The 16,751-nt window shown below is 38.4% G+C and overlaps 1 long non-coding RNA gene across 1 annotated transcript; it reads right to left on the bottom strand.

Annotated features, from left to right (window-relative positions):
* Positions 1-2,416: 2,416 nt before the first annotated feature.
* Positions 2,417-7,822, bottom strand: LOC148186076 (uncharacterized). Its single transcript, XR_015775429.1, has 4 exons — positions 7,788-7,822; positions 7,165-7,207; positions 4,449-4,664; positions 2,417-2,578 (listed from the first exon to the last, which is right to left on the bottom strand). It is a non-coding gene; the product is annotated as an uncharacterized LOC148186076 (long non-coding RNA).
* Between the last annotated feature and the right edge of the window lie 8,929 nt (positions 7,823-16,751).

Here is a 16,751-nt window from a genome sequence, read left to right as displayed (position 1 = left end):
TTTCTCAGTGGACTTCTGCATTCACATATTATGCTCCAGGTATCCTTCTGCGTCTGTTTACGTTGAACAGTACTGCTACCGTGATGTAAACACAAGCACTTTCTGGGATGACGCTAAAAAACTGAGTGGTTATGTTTAGACAACAAAAGCACATAGCATCTGAAAATGGGATGTCAACAAAAGGACATGTTTAGCATTAGGCAACAAAGGCAGGAATGGGTAGATTTAGGGCAAAAATGGCATGTGGTGAGGTGTAAGAAAAAAACCTACAAAAAAACCCTCATAACATTTAGACCAGAATTAATCACCTCACTCCAACATGTGCTCCCACATGTCCAACCTTTGTGCTTCTTATATTACTTTGTTACCAGCAATGTGTAAACCGGACGCAGTCCAGCAGAGTATCATGCGGACACGGCAGGTGTCGTTACACCGAACAATTCTGCTTTTGCATTCCGGATCTTACACTTAAATCACTGCAAAAGTGTAATATGACAACTTCAAAATGAGAACGGACTGTTTTCCACGTTGTTGGATTCACTCGCCACATGAGAAACACAAAGATTTCTCCACGGTAGGGCTGGACGATATGGAATAACACTTATCACCATTTTTTTTCATATCAGTCGATATCGATATATATCACGATATACATCAAATCACTATTTCTGTCAAGCTTAAAGGTTCCCTTTTACTCCTAAGTGAGATATGAAGATATCATAAGGTCAATTTTGGTTTAAATATTTATTTTCTGTCAGACATTGAACATGACAAATACACTGTAGAACAGGCATCACCAACTGGAGGACCTATTCTACCTTTTAGGCAGAGGTCCAAACCTCATACCTAAAATCAATATTGCGATTAACTGAACATTTTACTTTTATTATAATTAAAGAAGGATAATTTTCCTTTTTTTGTGGTTTGTCTCTTGCCCTCATAGTTCACTGATACAGATTTGGTGTGTTGGAGTGTGATGCACATATGATTTATTATTATTTATTAACATGGCTGCAATGCGTTCTATCGACATTCTATCGACTACGTCTCGTATTTCAATTGAGGAAAAGTTATTTTGCGACTGCTATCATTATTGTTTCATTGCTCAGCCCTTCTCCTCGGATTTCAAGTAAAACAGTGAAAAATTAAACAGTGCTGCCTTTGCACTGTGTGCACGTACAAGTTGATTTTCTAATATAAAAGTTGGTATATATCTTGGGCTCGATGTATGTACTAAGTAAAAAATATTTTATTTATTTTTTATTTTAAATATTTTTTGCACGTGTTTATGTTTTCCATCCATATCAGATGTCCTATAAATCTCAAATATTCTTATTGGCATCAGCATCAAAAATCCATCACCAGTCAGCCTCCTCTGCCTGAGAGTGTAAAATGTGATCTCCGTTCGCCCCCTGAGCAGCGTCCATGCGATAAATCTCAACTTCTATGATCACTACATGTGTGAATTCCAATAACTGATGAGCTCAAGCTGCTGTGACTTATCTCACATTATTCCCTGTTCAGGGTGTTTCAAAACCTTTCAACACATTTCTGAATGTATTTGTTAATCCAAATAACAGGGTAATGAGAGTTTTTAAACTCCACCAATTCAGCTCAAGCATTCTTAATTATGATATGTAATGAAAATCATAATTGATGAATTGACTAGTAGCTCAGTAATGAATCACTTTCCATGCACATTTTATGCCAATTTCATTTTGACTTTGAATAAACCCTAATTATCTACATTAGTGAAAGTCAATGCCTTAATATTTAATAAATCCTGGATAATCCCATAGCAATCAATTTAGATCAAAATCACTTTCCACTAAAGGTAGAAATGCTCAGCAAACTCATCCACTGTACCCTATAATGATGCCTATTTATATGCAGGAGCTTTGTCAGACTGCAAGATGGGTAATTACTTTATTTACTTCTAATCATGTCAATGAACCATTGTGCAAGGGTTAGATTGGCTGGGCTCATTATTATTATTATTTTTTTCTTGTCAGTATCGCATTAGGAACTTTAGTCTGACAAAAGCCCGGTTTGAAGGATTTGACCACTGCACAATGTGACAGCTCTGCATTAGATGCACACTGTCAGGGGATCCTATAACTGACTGTGACATAATTATTTAAATCACATTTATCAGTGTGTACTCGCAGATAATTCTGACTATTTTTGAATGGATTGGTTGAGTCACATCAGCATTTGCTGTCCGAGCAAAAAAAGGAAAGAAACAGATTGTATGTGTTTTGCTTACAACTGCAACAGCAATTCTTGATTAAAATGGGAGGGGAATGTCTTTTTATTCGTCGCCATTGAATGCTTTTCTCGTCAACAGTATTTAATGCTCCGTTCAATAATTATTGATTCCAGTTTATTCAAGAAAAATCCTCTGCATTCTTTACTGATTGTTTATTGATTGGACCACTCTTGCAAACATCACAAACATTAAATCAGACAATATCTAAAGAAAACCCTTGCTTGGTTTTCCATTGAATTCTTCCAATCCCCTCCAAGAGAAAGATTGCCTCTCGTTGCCATTTGCAGTCTTGCTTTGCTGAGTATTGTACTGGTTGACAGGGACATGGAGACATTGAGACTATTGTAACACAAATGTTTAGTATGTGGAATACCAGTGGTATTACTGATCTCTCATCCAGCTCACTCTTGCATCAAGCTCTACCCACATGATCCAATTCTGCATATTAAAACTACTATAATTGCAGGGTGAAAGACAATCGTTCCTACATGAAACTGTAGAAGTATATGGTTCATGATATCAAGAAACAAACATTGCGTTTGAGTCTTCCTAATGTACTTTTTGGCACATTCAGCACCACAAACCAAGCGCTATTTACTCACATTAATGTAAAGAGAAAGCAGATATCTCTACAGCTGATATCTCCAGCTCAACTCACACCAAAACTACAACCAAACACAGACGCTTGGTCAGCGGTGCATCGCTTCAAAATATTATGTTTTGGGTAGCCTCCTGCATCAGTTTTGATTGCTCAGGGACAGCGTGTCAATTACATTAGCTTCATGCATAGTCTCTTTTCAAAAATAAATTTCAGTTTTCTCAATAAATTTTAAGTTTCTGCTTGTCAATATGCATATTCTTTTTCAAAATAAACTTTGAAAATGGGTAAAAAGGGTTTAGGTTTAGGCATCAAAAACACATGGTTAAGTTTACAAAGAAAAAATATCATGCTCTGGCTAAAAATAACTACATTACTAAACTAAAAATAACTACATCAATTTTTCGTTGATGAAAAGTAACATTAAGTGACATGACATGCGTCACTAGCACTAGTTGCCCCGGGCCTCGGTTCGATGTGGTGTGTAACTTATGAGTTGGGCTTGACACCAGGTTGATTTAGACTGAAAAGCAGCCCTAGAGAAAAGAGGAATATTTTTCTTTTGTGGCGAACCTTTAATTATGATTTGATATTGGTACTCAAAGTGTGGCTGAATTCTGCTGCCATTTGTGTTCTCAGAGCCGTTTCTGCAGCTGCTAACAGCTGACTAGCACTGCGGACAACTGCATATATTTCTATTCTTTTTTTTTTAAACTAGGGTCTATTTTGTGACTGACTCGCCATCATTCAGAAAAGAATGAAAAGAAAGAGCATTGCGTGTGGTAGCATTTCCATTCAAATGGTAATGTGAAATGTCAAATCCTGCTTAAAAAAGTCTAAATGCCAGCAACACATAAGGGGGCTTTCAGGTGACACACACTTTGTAGTGTCGCCATATTGGAGGTCCTCAGCTGTCAGCCAGGAGTAGCTGTCATGTCAGTGATGGATGACAGTCCTGGCCGACTGCGCTGGGTAGACACGGTTAAACCATGTGCCAGTGATTCACTTATCTGTGTGTTTCGATAACCATACTAGTGTGAAAGCTGCTGCATGTCCCCATTCACATAGCTGCCTGGTAGCTAGTTAGCTATTGAACTATATTTTTGATTTTATTTTAAGATTCTGTAATGAACCTCTATGGATTGGTCCAAGGATGATGTTTTTCTGTTGGCTGACAAGAAAGTTAGCATTGCCCTGGATCATTTGTCAAAAAGTCTATGGGATTTTTCCATTGGATTTTGCATTATAGCAGAGAATAAATGTGCTAAACAGCCTAAATACAATCGGCAATCACGTCAATACGCAAACACCAACACATCAGCATCACCAGCAGCTCTGTGTAAAGGCACAGAATTAGGCACAAATACACATCAACTAAACAGCATGATCAGTAAAACTGCATAAAGTAACATATATAAACTGCAGCATGACCTAAATCATCGCGTAAAGGCACATAAATGTGGACCAAAACCCACCACAACCACAGCTTTGTTTAGGGCCCCAAACAAATACACACAATATACAGAAACAACACTACAATCTACAGCAGACATGAGATAAACATGAAAACAGTCTACTCACCCTTATAGTCCAGCACATTCACACTCGTCACGTGGTGCCGCTCTGCCAGCACCTTCCCCGTCATCATATGACGTTTTAAGTATCCTTATGCGTAAGCTGTTTACACTCTGGGATGCCGTTATGGTGATGTCAACAAATGCATATGGTGGGATGATGCTGCCCGTTACCGTCATGTCAACAAGTGCAGGTGTGGTTGGATGAAGCAGCACGATCCCTCTGTTTACACAACAGCACAGACAGTCACAGTGGTTGGGATTAAGCAAAAGAGGCACACTCGTACGCCAAAAGCACTGACAAAGTGGCGCTATTTTGACTAGTTTGGAATGAGAACTGGTTGCCCAGTCAGTGCTGCTCAGGTTCTTGTTGATGCATGGCCATAATGTTCATGGTTTTAAACCATTTTTTATATATTCACTTCTATTTTAAAACAGAATACTGCCTCTGCAAGTATATTTCTTTAGTTTACATGGCTGCTTCACATTGTACCTGTTTGAAAACTTGCACATTAGCTTGGCGGGCAGATGGGGCGGGCCCGGCTCAGTCCGGGGCCGGGCCTGCCCTGCCCTTAATGCCGGGCCTGCCCATCTGCTTGCTTGTCTGCTATTTTTTTGAAAAGATTTTGAAAATGCAGCCCTGTTCTTTGGACTTCACAACAATAACGCCAACATGTAAGAGTACTGTCTGTGGTGAAAATGCCAAACAGATCTAAGGTCCAGGTACGTGTTGGTAGGTGTTACTTTTGATTCCTCAGGTACTTGGAACCATGCTATTGATGGAAATGCAGCTTTGGCCCCTACCAGCTGTTGCTAAGAGATTTGTGACGCAGTTACCAGCCTCCACTTAGCGCGACTATAATGAGTCCAGTCAATCACATAGCTTGGATTAAATTGCCTCATACTCCATTTCTATCTAAAAGAAAATGCACTCATCAGCCCAGACAGCCACAGAGGAACCAGAATGAGTGATAGAAATACGTGAAATATGTTAAAGAAAAAAAGCAAAGGTAATGAAAATGCATGCTTATCCAGAAAGCGTCATAGCTGATTAACTCCAGATTACGCTTAAGGAAAGGCAGCAGATTGGCACATATCTGGTACATCGGGGCTCTAATGAACGGAATACCAACCTGAAACCAATTAAGCGTCTCACTAGTATGACTGTCTTCCCTCTGGGGGTCTTTGTGCAGCAATAAGTTCCTAATTGCTCAGGCCCCAGTCTTTATCTCTCTTTTTATCTCTATATTGCAATCTTAATGTTAATTTGCAGGAAGTGCAGTTGATTAATGAGTGACTTTAATCAGGGTTTGGAATCACGGTATGCTCTCCCAATCCGTGCTGATCACTGGCTGCGTTATTTTAAATAAAAAACTTGACAATTATACCAGCCATCTCTTTTCCCCAGTGATTTTCTGCGAGGAATAAAGGACAAGCGAGTCTTCCTTTTAAGGCTAAATCAATGAAAAATGTTGCCTTTGTGAAATCCTAGTTTAAAAGACAGAGATGATGTATAGCAACTGATATTAAAACCCAGTGGTGTCATTATTTGAGGGTACCTAGATAACCGACTGTCTCTGATTCCTGAGCAAGTGGGATCCTTGGCTATCAGATACAATAAAAGAAGACAGTAGGAAGAGGAAGTTAAGCTCCAGTCTTTGCTTTATGTCATAATCCTTCCGATCTCAAATCCAAAGTGTGATTTCTCCTCACACTCCCAGAATTTCCTCTCAGAAATTACCATTTACCAATTACACGGTGTCAGGAGTGATTCATATCTCTTTAATGAGAAATGACAGTAGATAGAGGAGAGCCACCTCGGGTTTGATTTCACTCTCAGTGGGATGGGATGATCTGTTGACAGAGCTACCCGCCAGACAGAAACGATGGGGAGGAAGCCGTCAGCGGCCTTTCAGTCATGTCCTCGCCGATACAATGGGGAGCAAGAGGGCGCCCGGAGAAGGTGGTGAAACGCTTTTAACCAATTATGCCTAACCTTGCACGTGTGGAGCTACTGTAAGGTTGGGTGCCATGGAAATAGAGTGACTTAACGTCGTTATCAACATTTAATCTGTGCCCAGTCGCTGCGTGCCCAGTCATGCTGGGCGGATCAGTCTCTGTGTCAAGCCTTTGCAAAGGTTTGCTGCTTTTATCTCAAGTTTTCTTGGCAGTGTGTTTGGAAGCTTTCAATTAAAAGTTAAGGTTGTTTTTCTGTATTCATGCAGACCAGCAGCTGTGATGCATATGGCATCAGTTGCATCTGTTCCTGTGTGCAATAGAAGATTAAAACACACACATATATACATATATATATATATATATATATATATATATATATATATATATATATATATATATATATATATATATATACTGTGTATATATCCAGTAAGGCGCAAACCAGGCCTGAATCATCTCTGTCAGAGTGATGGAATATCATCTGAGAAAACATCAAAGCTAACTGTAATTTTATTACTTATATAACTATTACTTGAGTCTTGTACTAACCTACTTTTTACACTTTTTCTGTTTTGTTTCTGTACTTGTATGATACATGAGGATCTGGGAAAAACGGTATTTCAATCCCATCTGCGTCCTGTACATATAAACGCTGACCTCCTGATTCATTCTTTAATTTTTTCATTTTTTCAAGCCAACCTCCATAAGTATTACTACACATTAGGCATATCAACATACCAAAAAAATTTAGTAGTAGTCATTACCTTTACCAGGGAAATCCCATGATTCCCGACACCCACTTGAACACTACAGTAAAAAAACAAAAAGAAACAATTAATCTGATGTACTTAAACATATAGATTTTTCATTAAAAACGTATAAATTATGGCTGTCAGATGATTCATTTTATTAAATCGCTATTAATCACAGAATTTCAGTAGTTAATGGCCATTAATCACATTTATTAATCACATCCTGGAGTCTATATTTACAAGGTAAAGAAGCTCTTAGTAGATTGTCTTGATAGGGAATCAAATGAAGGCAAAATCATCATTGGATGAGCATAAAGCAGACATATCTGTAAAAGGGAGACTCTTTACCCACAGAAACCCATTTTTATTCAGATATCTTAAGGTGAGAGTTCAAGGGACCCCAGTTTTTCCATCGCTAAAATTTGAAGCATTATTCAGCCCCCTTTCCTCAGTTCTTCTAGTTCAGTATCATCACTCTAACTTTAAAACTCAGCCCGGCACAAGCTCTTAACTAACAGAACTAAAACAAATAACAAGGTATGTATAGACCTTAATTGCATCGCTAAGTATAGTCTATGTGGTACAATATTTTTTTTCATGAAATAATATATAACGTACAGCATTGTTTCACTTACCTCTCCTCGAGTTCCTCTTGCCCTGCATGCTGCTGCAACTCAGCTGAATTAAACGCTCAGCCTAATCAGCAGCTTCAGGAGTTCATAACGAGCTGATGATTTGAATCAGCTGTGCTGAAGTAGGGAAACATTTAAAACAAGCAGGACAAGTGGTGCTTGAGGAGAGGGTTGGGAAATGCTGGCCTTTAGTGTCTTCACATAAAGCTCCTCAACTGTTGTTCTGCACATGTACATGTAGGACATGACTGCCTTTAACCTGATTGAAACAGAGAGAGAGAGAGGGAATGACATGCAGCAAAGGGCCGAGGCCGGAGTTGAGCCCGCGGCTGCTGCGGCGAGGACAGCCTCTATACATGGGGCACCCGCTCTATCCACTGAGCCACCAGGTGCCCTGACTGACAATAATTTTTAAGTATTTTTTTACAGGTCATTTCAAACCTTAAAAAAAAAAAATTTCAATTTCTTCCATAAATATGGTGAAAAAAGCAATGACAGAATTGGGAAGAACTGCTCCACAAATTGTGAGAAATTAGAAAAATGTGACTGAAAATTACCCAAAGATTAGTTAAGAAAAAGAGTGGAGGATTATTAGAAAATTTTCCAAAAAAAAGGAAAAAATGTCCATAATACTATATTTAAAATTATAATATTTTTATATTTAAAGATAAAAATAAAAAATGAAATAGAACATGAATCCTTTTTCCCCCCTTACATTTTCTGAACTTCTTAGGTCATTTTGTTTTCAGTTTGTTTTTGATTTTTACTTTTTTTTGGCACGTTTTCAAGCAATTTTCTTGTTGTCTCCACATGGTTTTGAAAGAAATTTCAAAAGGGTTAAACAACGTCAACATATGGACTACCTTTCATGTTATTTCATTTCTCACTTTGTACTGTTGTTTCAGTGTTTTGGCAGATTTTTCAGTACTTCAGTTTCTTGTACTTTTCACAGATTTCTTGCTAACATCTGGGTCACTTCTTCTTTCGCTGCTTATTACCTTCTTTTGAATTAATTAAATAAATAAATAAAGCCAATTTCCCAGGTTTCAAAGCGTTAAATAATTAATTTGACTGTATTTCCCATCCATGCAACCGTTTTGTGTGAAAGGCATTAAAAGCTCACCCCCTATACATGCCTGAATAATAGCCCAGGATATTAATCATGTTATGATACTGCAGAAAAACTAATACCATCGCGTTTAGGCTTTTTGCCATTGATTTGGTACCAAAATAGCGGTTCTTGTGACATCCCCTTTATACATCCATAACAAAGTTTTCACTCAATATAAGTGACAACAGTTACTCATGCTGTGTTGCAGTGACTGAATGGTCTTTCATTCGTAAGGCTTGTGTTTGATATTCAATGCAGCAGACTCTTATAGTTCCCAGGTCAACAGAAAGTAATACTTCAGTAGCAGGGACTTTTTTTTTTCGGGGGCCAGGAACTACCATCCAGAAACAAACACTGGAAATAGGTTCCTGCAATCAAAATTCAGGTGTAGTACATGACTTTCTAAAAGATTCCTGGGTTCTTGCAAAGGTTCCCGAGGTCAGAAAGCCCCATCTGAGGCCTAATCAGCAAGTTATCAATCAAAAGGCACCTGGAGTGTGTGTGCAGTGGGCATGGTATTGAGCGTTTTGGGCAATACGAGGAGTTTAACCCTGATTCATCCAGATGAATTGACCAAGGACACATTCTTGTGTTCGGCATCGGCTAGAGGTAAGAGCTTCGGGGTGCGAGAGGTTTATGAACACAGGCGTTCACTTCATTAAAGCGTTTGATACAACAGCAGTCTACACTGCTGCCCTCTGTGCAACTCCACGTGAGCAGCTCATAGGCACACTGTACTTGTGTGTCGGTGTGCGCCCGTGTGTGTAAATTTAAACCAATTCTCTGGAACCTGACTCCTGCTGTGCGGTCGGGCTTGGACTCCCGATTGCTACAATCATTTTTTTCTGGGGTAAGACCGACGCACAGCTTGCACACACATCAGCTGCACTCCCCTCTAGTTCTTCTTTGTATTGAATACATGGTATACATGGTACATGGTACACAGGTATGTTTAGTGGCTGGCGGTAGGGCTGTTACGTTACTGCTGGACAAGATATTGTCTCAAACAAAAATTGTATTTAAATCAGTATTAAAGATTTATCACAGGGAAAAGAAAATCATTTTTCCTTAACAGGCTATTCCAGTTTCTCAGTGGTTAGGACATTTGTTATTGCAACTGTCTTCCCTTTGAAACCTGGATTGAAATCAGTTTTCTTTGGCTGCATTCAAACGCCTTTCACAAGCTATTTGGCCATTTCAAACCTTAAAAAAAAAAAAAGATTTCAATTTCTTCCATAAATATGGTGAAAAAAGCAATGACAGAATTGGGAAGAACTGCTCCACAAATTGTGAGAAATTAGAAAAATGTGACTGAAAATTACCTAAAGATTAGTTAAGAGTGGAGGATTATTAGAAAATTTTCCAAAAAAAAAGGAAAAAATGTCCATAATACTATATTTAAAATTATAATATTTTTATATTTAAAGATAAAAATAAAAAATAAAATAGAACATGAATCCTTTTTCCCCCCTTACATTTTCTGAACTTCTTAGGTCATTTTGTTTTCAGTTTGTTTTTGATTTTTACTTTTTTTTGGCACGTTTTCAAGCAATTTTCTTGTTGTCTCCACATGGTTTTGAAAGAAATTTCAAAAGGGTTAAACAACGTCAACATATGGACTACCTTTCATGTTAATAGGCTCTCCTCTCTTTCGGCTAAAACTCAAAATGTTTCCAAGTTTGGCTTTGAAATCTAGTCTATTTGGACTTATTTTTCCAAACTTTCTGTCTGGTCAGTAGCTAGTTTGTGTGTGTGTGTGTGTGTGTGTGTGAAAGAGCTGTCTGAGCCCCACCCATGCTGAAGCTCTGACACGGAGAGCAGACAAGAGGAAAGAAGCAGCGTGACCAGAAATGACAGCAAACGTGTCTCATCATACTGTTCATTCAGCTTCAGCGCGTCGCCCATGCTTTATAATAGTTATGTAAAAAACCCCTCTGTTTACTCTGGTGTCACGCTGGCTAAAACGCTGCTGATATTTTTTATATAAACACACGCATGTAAACATACGGCGCAATATCAAGGTGAGCAAAAAATGATCAAAGTCATTTCTATATATGATATCATACCAGTCAATAACATAAATATATTTAAAGGCCTAGCTGAGGGTGGATCATAGAAAATCCTCGCAAATGTCTGTGTGTAGGGTAAAGATGAGCAGAAATGGTGAAATTTTTGAGTGATACTGTTACATTCTCTACACACCATGTGGTGCTTGCTTTTTGTGCTTGTTCTTGTTTAGCAATGCACCGTTCTTCAGGTCATTGGCCCAAACTTGATGATATATTGCTTCAGGGACCTTGATCTAATAAGATTTTGGTTTTTCAACAAGATTAAGGCCAAAATTCTGTAACTGTCAACTACACTTGAGGAGACCCTAGAGGAAATTAAATCTACTTTCATAAAAGTGACTCTTATGACATTTACTCACATTCACTTCTACAATAACCCTTTAAAACCCGAGTAAATTACTTATATTCTTTCGAAAACATTGGAAGAAGGAAATGGGCAAGTTAACAAGAAATGGCTCCTAAAATTAGCAAGAAATGAATAATAAAAAACAGAAATTACATATAAATAATTAAAAGTAAATACATTATAAATGTTTATACTTTAAATCTATAATAATTTAGAATAATAATTGTGATAAACATAGTTTTCTTGACTTTTGGGGGGTTTGGATAATTTGAAATAATTTCTAATCTTTCTAATAATTTGCCCAGTGCTCATTTTCAAGTCATTTTCTTGTCACCTTTTCCTTTAAATAAATAAATGAATAAATAAAATAAAATAAAATAAATATTTTTTTCCATTTTTTTTGGGACAAGTTGCTCATTATATCTTTTCCTATGTTTTCAAAAAAAGAGGACTTGGAGGACTTCTTCAAGGACCCATGGGGGTCCTGGACCCCTGGTTGAGAATCACTGAAGTAATCCATCAGTCAAGTACTTTATTCAGCTCCCCTAAAAGGCATCTCTGTAGAAGAAGGATGCTGATTGAAGTACTTGGTATTTAATGTGGTATTTAATGTGGTATTTTTATAGTCAAGCTCTGATTCAGTAAAGATACATATGTAGATATATATATACTGTTTAAATAAATGGGCCAATTACTGGCTTCATACTTGTTAAGCTGTCTCTAAAGCTTTGACATATGCTCAGCATAAAATATCTGCTCTGTCCATTGTTTCGAAACAAGACAGAAAAGTTTGCCTCATGTACTGATCAGATACGGTATGTCACTCCAGTGTAAAGCTGCACAATACATCTGTTTGTTGAAGAAAAAAAATGGGGGAAAAATGGAAAAGGGGAGTGTGACAGCATCCAGGATGACAGATTTTCTGGGGATCAGGGTGTATTTACTGGCTGAAAACAGTTTGTGCTGCTAGCCAAGAGTGTATATCAGCATGGCATCGCTGATTTGTGTCTTAGTACTGTGAATTCTAGCTGTGGCAGAGAGGCAGTCTAGGCATGTTCTCAAATACTGACTACATCAGTTGCATCCGTCACCATGACAACCATGACCATTTTTTCACCCCCATGCAATGAAATGAGGCACTATGCATTAAGCAGTGGATATCTGTCAGACATGAACAGTTGACAGTACTTGAAAAAATGATGCTTCCTCAAACTGTTTGGCTGTTTGTATGATTGTGATTGGACTCATGGGAGGGCAGTGAATTGTATTTAATGGTCAAATTATTTTATTTTAGTATGGTTTTAATGGAATACATATTGACAGTTTATGAAACTAACACATCATTTGGTTGCAAAGTGCACGTTGTACTAACAGTGACAGGGTCATAATCACCGAGGTGCAATTATCAAGCAAACTTTGACCAAAATCTAAAGTGACGTTGTATATGAGCTGACTTTGTCATCGGAAAGTGGAGCGGGTGGTGTATGGCGTGTCATCTAGGTAAGACATCGCCAAGCTGCAGACCATTGTTTGAAAACAACAAAAAATGTGTTTTTTTAGCGAGTCATTGCTGCCTTTCTAGTAGCTTTTAAACTATCCAACAAGAGTATTTTTTTTTTTTTCAGCAAAACAGCAGCTGTTTTTATCAAGACATAACTGTTTTTCTAGTGGGGATTGTGTCCCCAAAACTAGGTATTTCATCTGATTCTTTTTAAAAATTCATCAAATACCATGTATTGGTCAATGATTTCGGCATCAGACACTGGCGGCAAAAGCCACATTTCACAGCAATGTGATACGCCACCAGTCAGTTGGATAGCACCTGTCATGGTGTGATGATACGCCACTAGATGGCGTCAGTTTGAAACGCTGCGGGTAACAATGTGATATAAGGAGCTGGAAAGTCGGCAGTGGATGGAACAAACCTTGGGCTTGACCTGTGTTTTAAACCTAACCACATGCTTTTGTTGCGCAAGCAAGTAAATGTTAATTTAAGGTGTTGTACATTTATTTCCAAGTATTTACAGTATGCATCTAACCAGCAGAAACTGTACATTTCTTGTCAAAATGGTAGCATATTTTGAAAAGACACAGGTATAAATTGATATGCCATCCAGGAATGTCAACAACACACAGAATACGTCATATATAGACGTGACCGTCAGTGACCAAGTGGTGATATATAATGAGATAAGATGAAAAAGTGTTGGGTATTTATTGCCAAAACTCGATCTTTCCACAACCAGAACCAAGTGTTTTTTGTGTCTAAACCTAACTATAAGTCAACCACAACATTGCTGAAACGAAGATTCAACAAAGCCACTACATAAAGTACAAATGTACTATTTGCGTGGTTTGCAGAAATGTGAAAAGCCAACATTTTTCTGGCGGCTGGGTTGCATTTTTAGGTCTAAATAATAACAGCAAACGTTTGATCATATCCCTTGAGGTCAAATGCCAACTACAACACTAAAAGTACAGCTAGACAGAAGGAGAACTTGTAAAACGTCAATCAGTATTTCACTTGTTTGCAACATCCTTCCTCTGGCACAAATGTGTTAGTTCATAATTTCATTTCAGCACTCAAAATAGGCTTATAAAATAAATAAATAAAAAAATAAAATAACAAAGCGCAACACTTAAAAAGACCTCATTCATTTTTCGCCTTGGGCCACCTTATGACGGGTCAGGATTTGATTACTTGTGCTATGTTTCCGTCTGCTGTGAAATAGGTAGATTTAAATTGAGAGAATCGTGGATGATTGATCTGACTCTAACTTTCTGTAGCATGTCTGCTGTATCAAATGGACTTGGATTATGTTTAAAATTACCCTAACGCCTAATAAAGCACAAGTTGAACTGGAAATGTGGAAATTGATGAATGACGGCTGGCATCTGGTGGACAAAAACAACACGTGAGGAGTGCAGGAGTCACTCCTAAGACGCTCACGGACAGAATTAATTTGTCACGTTCATAGTGTCCTACTCAAAGTGTAATAAACCTTGCGGGCGATATTTCCATGATGTTTTATTTAGAGCACTTGGCTAATATGCTAATCGTTATAGATGATGAAAGTAAGAAACAAAAGAAAGTATTTAAATGGCTGCACTCAGCTAATTACAAGGATTTCAGTTGTCACTGCCCCACTGGAAATTGTACTGCCTGCTCAAGCATTGACAATGTCTGTCTGCTATTGGACACACAATGATGTTCAGAGGCAAAGAATATAAATGCTAATTCTAATGTACATTATGTTCTCGAGGATTAAGATGTGGCCCACTGACTGATTTTGGTGCCCTGAGGATTTGGGTGACAATATAAACTTCATAAAACTCCAAGAGGAGAAATAATCCTTGTTAGCTCGACACACTGAAGAGGAGAGGGTGCCAATTTTTAGCTGCAAACAGCAGCCTGCATGTCACTCTTTAGGCTGGCTGGCTTCCCAAATAATGGAGGGGGAAAAAGTTAAGCGCATGTGACATGTTGGGATCAGTTGATAAGTTTGCTGTGTTAGACCGGAGGTTTTAATCCTGACTGAGTTGTAGCACAGTGTCAGAAATGACAGAGTTGTTATTTAAAGGGACAGTTCATCCAAAAATGAAAAAATACATTTTTTTTGTACCAGTAGTGCTGTTTATGAGTCTAGATTGAGCTCCTGAGTGCTGGAGATGTCGGCCGTAGAAATGTCTGCCTTCTCTCCAATATAATAGAACTGGATGGCACTCTGCTGGTGGTGCTCAAAATGCCAAAAAAATACATTTGAAAAACAGCAATGTCTCTTTCCAGAAATTATGACAAGGTTACTTAAGAACATCCTCAAACCTCATCCTGAGCAGTTTTGTATGGCAGCTTTTTTTTTTTTTTGCAACTGAACTACTCCTGACAATCAGACAAACCACAGCAACATCAGACATCACGTCGCCTCACGTCGCCTGCGTCTTGCCAAAAAGTTGCACACAAACAAATATTACAGCAAGACACCAAACCACAATACATGTTCTGTGCCTAGGAGGGGAATAACTCTCCATAGCAGCAGACGGCAGTCGTCTGTATTTGCTATTTAACATGTGAAACTGAAGGACCACCGTAACAGTTAGTCAGTTAGCACGTTGACAACACAATGAGAACAATAACACAAACCACCAGGGAACGCTTCTGCTTAAGAGCTCAATGGATGAATACCATAAATCAAGATTGTTTGAACATCACTGTCCGTTCTTATTCCAAACTCGTCAAATACATCCACAATATACAAAAATTGTATGCACAAACTACTTTAAACAAATGTGTATTACAGTATACAGTTTCTGATGTCATGTTGATATCTGGTGGCTGCTGGGGAGATTTATACCACTACAGCACTACAAAATGTCCCTTTAAGTGCTCACTGATTTGTAAAGCAACTAATGTACGTGTTTGAATAAATCTTTAAAAATGAAATACGGTGTTCACAGTCATCCTTCAGAATACTGTGTTCCCATACTTCCTGACTTTTTCTTCAGAGCTTGACCAAAGAAATCATGATGGTGGGTGTTATTTCCTGATGCATTGATGCAGTGTGTGCCTTTGTCAAGGCCACTCTCGCAAAACTTGGGATTCTAGTTCATAGCTGTGACAGCGCAGCCTTCCTCCTCTTCAGCACATTATTTATCCGGTGGGGTTTTTGTATTTCCAAGGCCACTGTCAAACAAATGGCGCCTTTGCTTGGCTTCCATTTTTTTTGACAGGCATGTGCTGCAATCGCTAAAAGAATTTTTCCTTTAATTTATGGCTGAAAAAAGATTCCTGTTGTTGTAACCTTTTTTGGCCAACCAATGTCCTTCAAAGCACTACTCTCACCGATCCCAGTTCATTTTCAAAGATTACATTTAATTTCTGCACAGTTTGCATTGTTGGCAGGTGTGTGTTGCTACCTGCTGGAAGATTAATTAATTCCAGGTTCTTCGATTCCTGAGTGTTTGATTTAGGTTTACCTTCTGTTTTATTTGACTTTTCCAGCGACAAAGTGGGCTTAGAGAAAAATCCACCCTCGGATACTCCTTAACCGACACACATCATCATCCTGTGATGCTCCAGCTCGCATCTTTGCCGTCGCCACCTCAACCTGCCTCGTCTGCAGAGCTTCAACTTAAATTAGCGACTTCCTTCATTTCCCAGGAGGACTTTTTACAACCCCAGTGAATGGGGTGTGGGCTTGTTGCTTTCAATAAACGAGGGTGAATGGGCACATAAATAGCTTGAAAGTGTAATCATTCAACTGAGAGTTATGTATTTAGTTGGAGAGAGCCGTAGCGATAGTGATAGAAGGATGTAATGACAAGGTATCTTCCAGCAGGCTTTGAGAGCGAGCCAGCACCAATTATGACTGGGTGTCTTTCCAGCATGATTCTAGCGTGCTGGCCTCTAACCAATCTGTGCACAAAACATAATGGAAATTTAT

Source organism: Plectropomus leopardus, chromosome 21 (assembly GCF_026936395.1).
Source record: "Plectropomus leopardus strain MGB_pleo_1.0 chromosome 21, ASM2693639v1, whole genome shotgun sequence".
NCBI lineage: Eukaryota > Metazoa > Chordata > Actinopteri > Perciformes > Serranidae > Plectropomus > Plectropomus leopardus.
The sequence above is the reverse complement of the archived record's forward strand: the minus strand, read 5'-3'. Positions and strand labels throughout refer to the sequence as shown.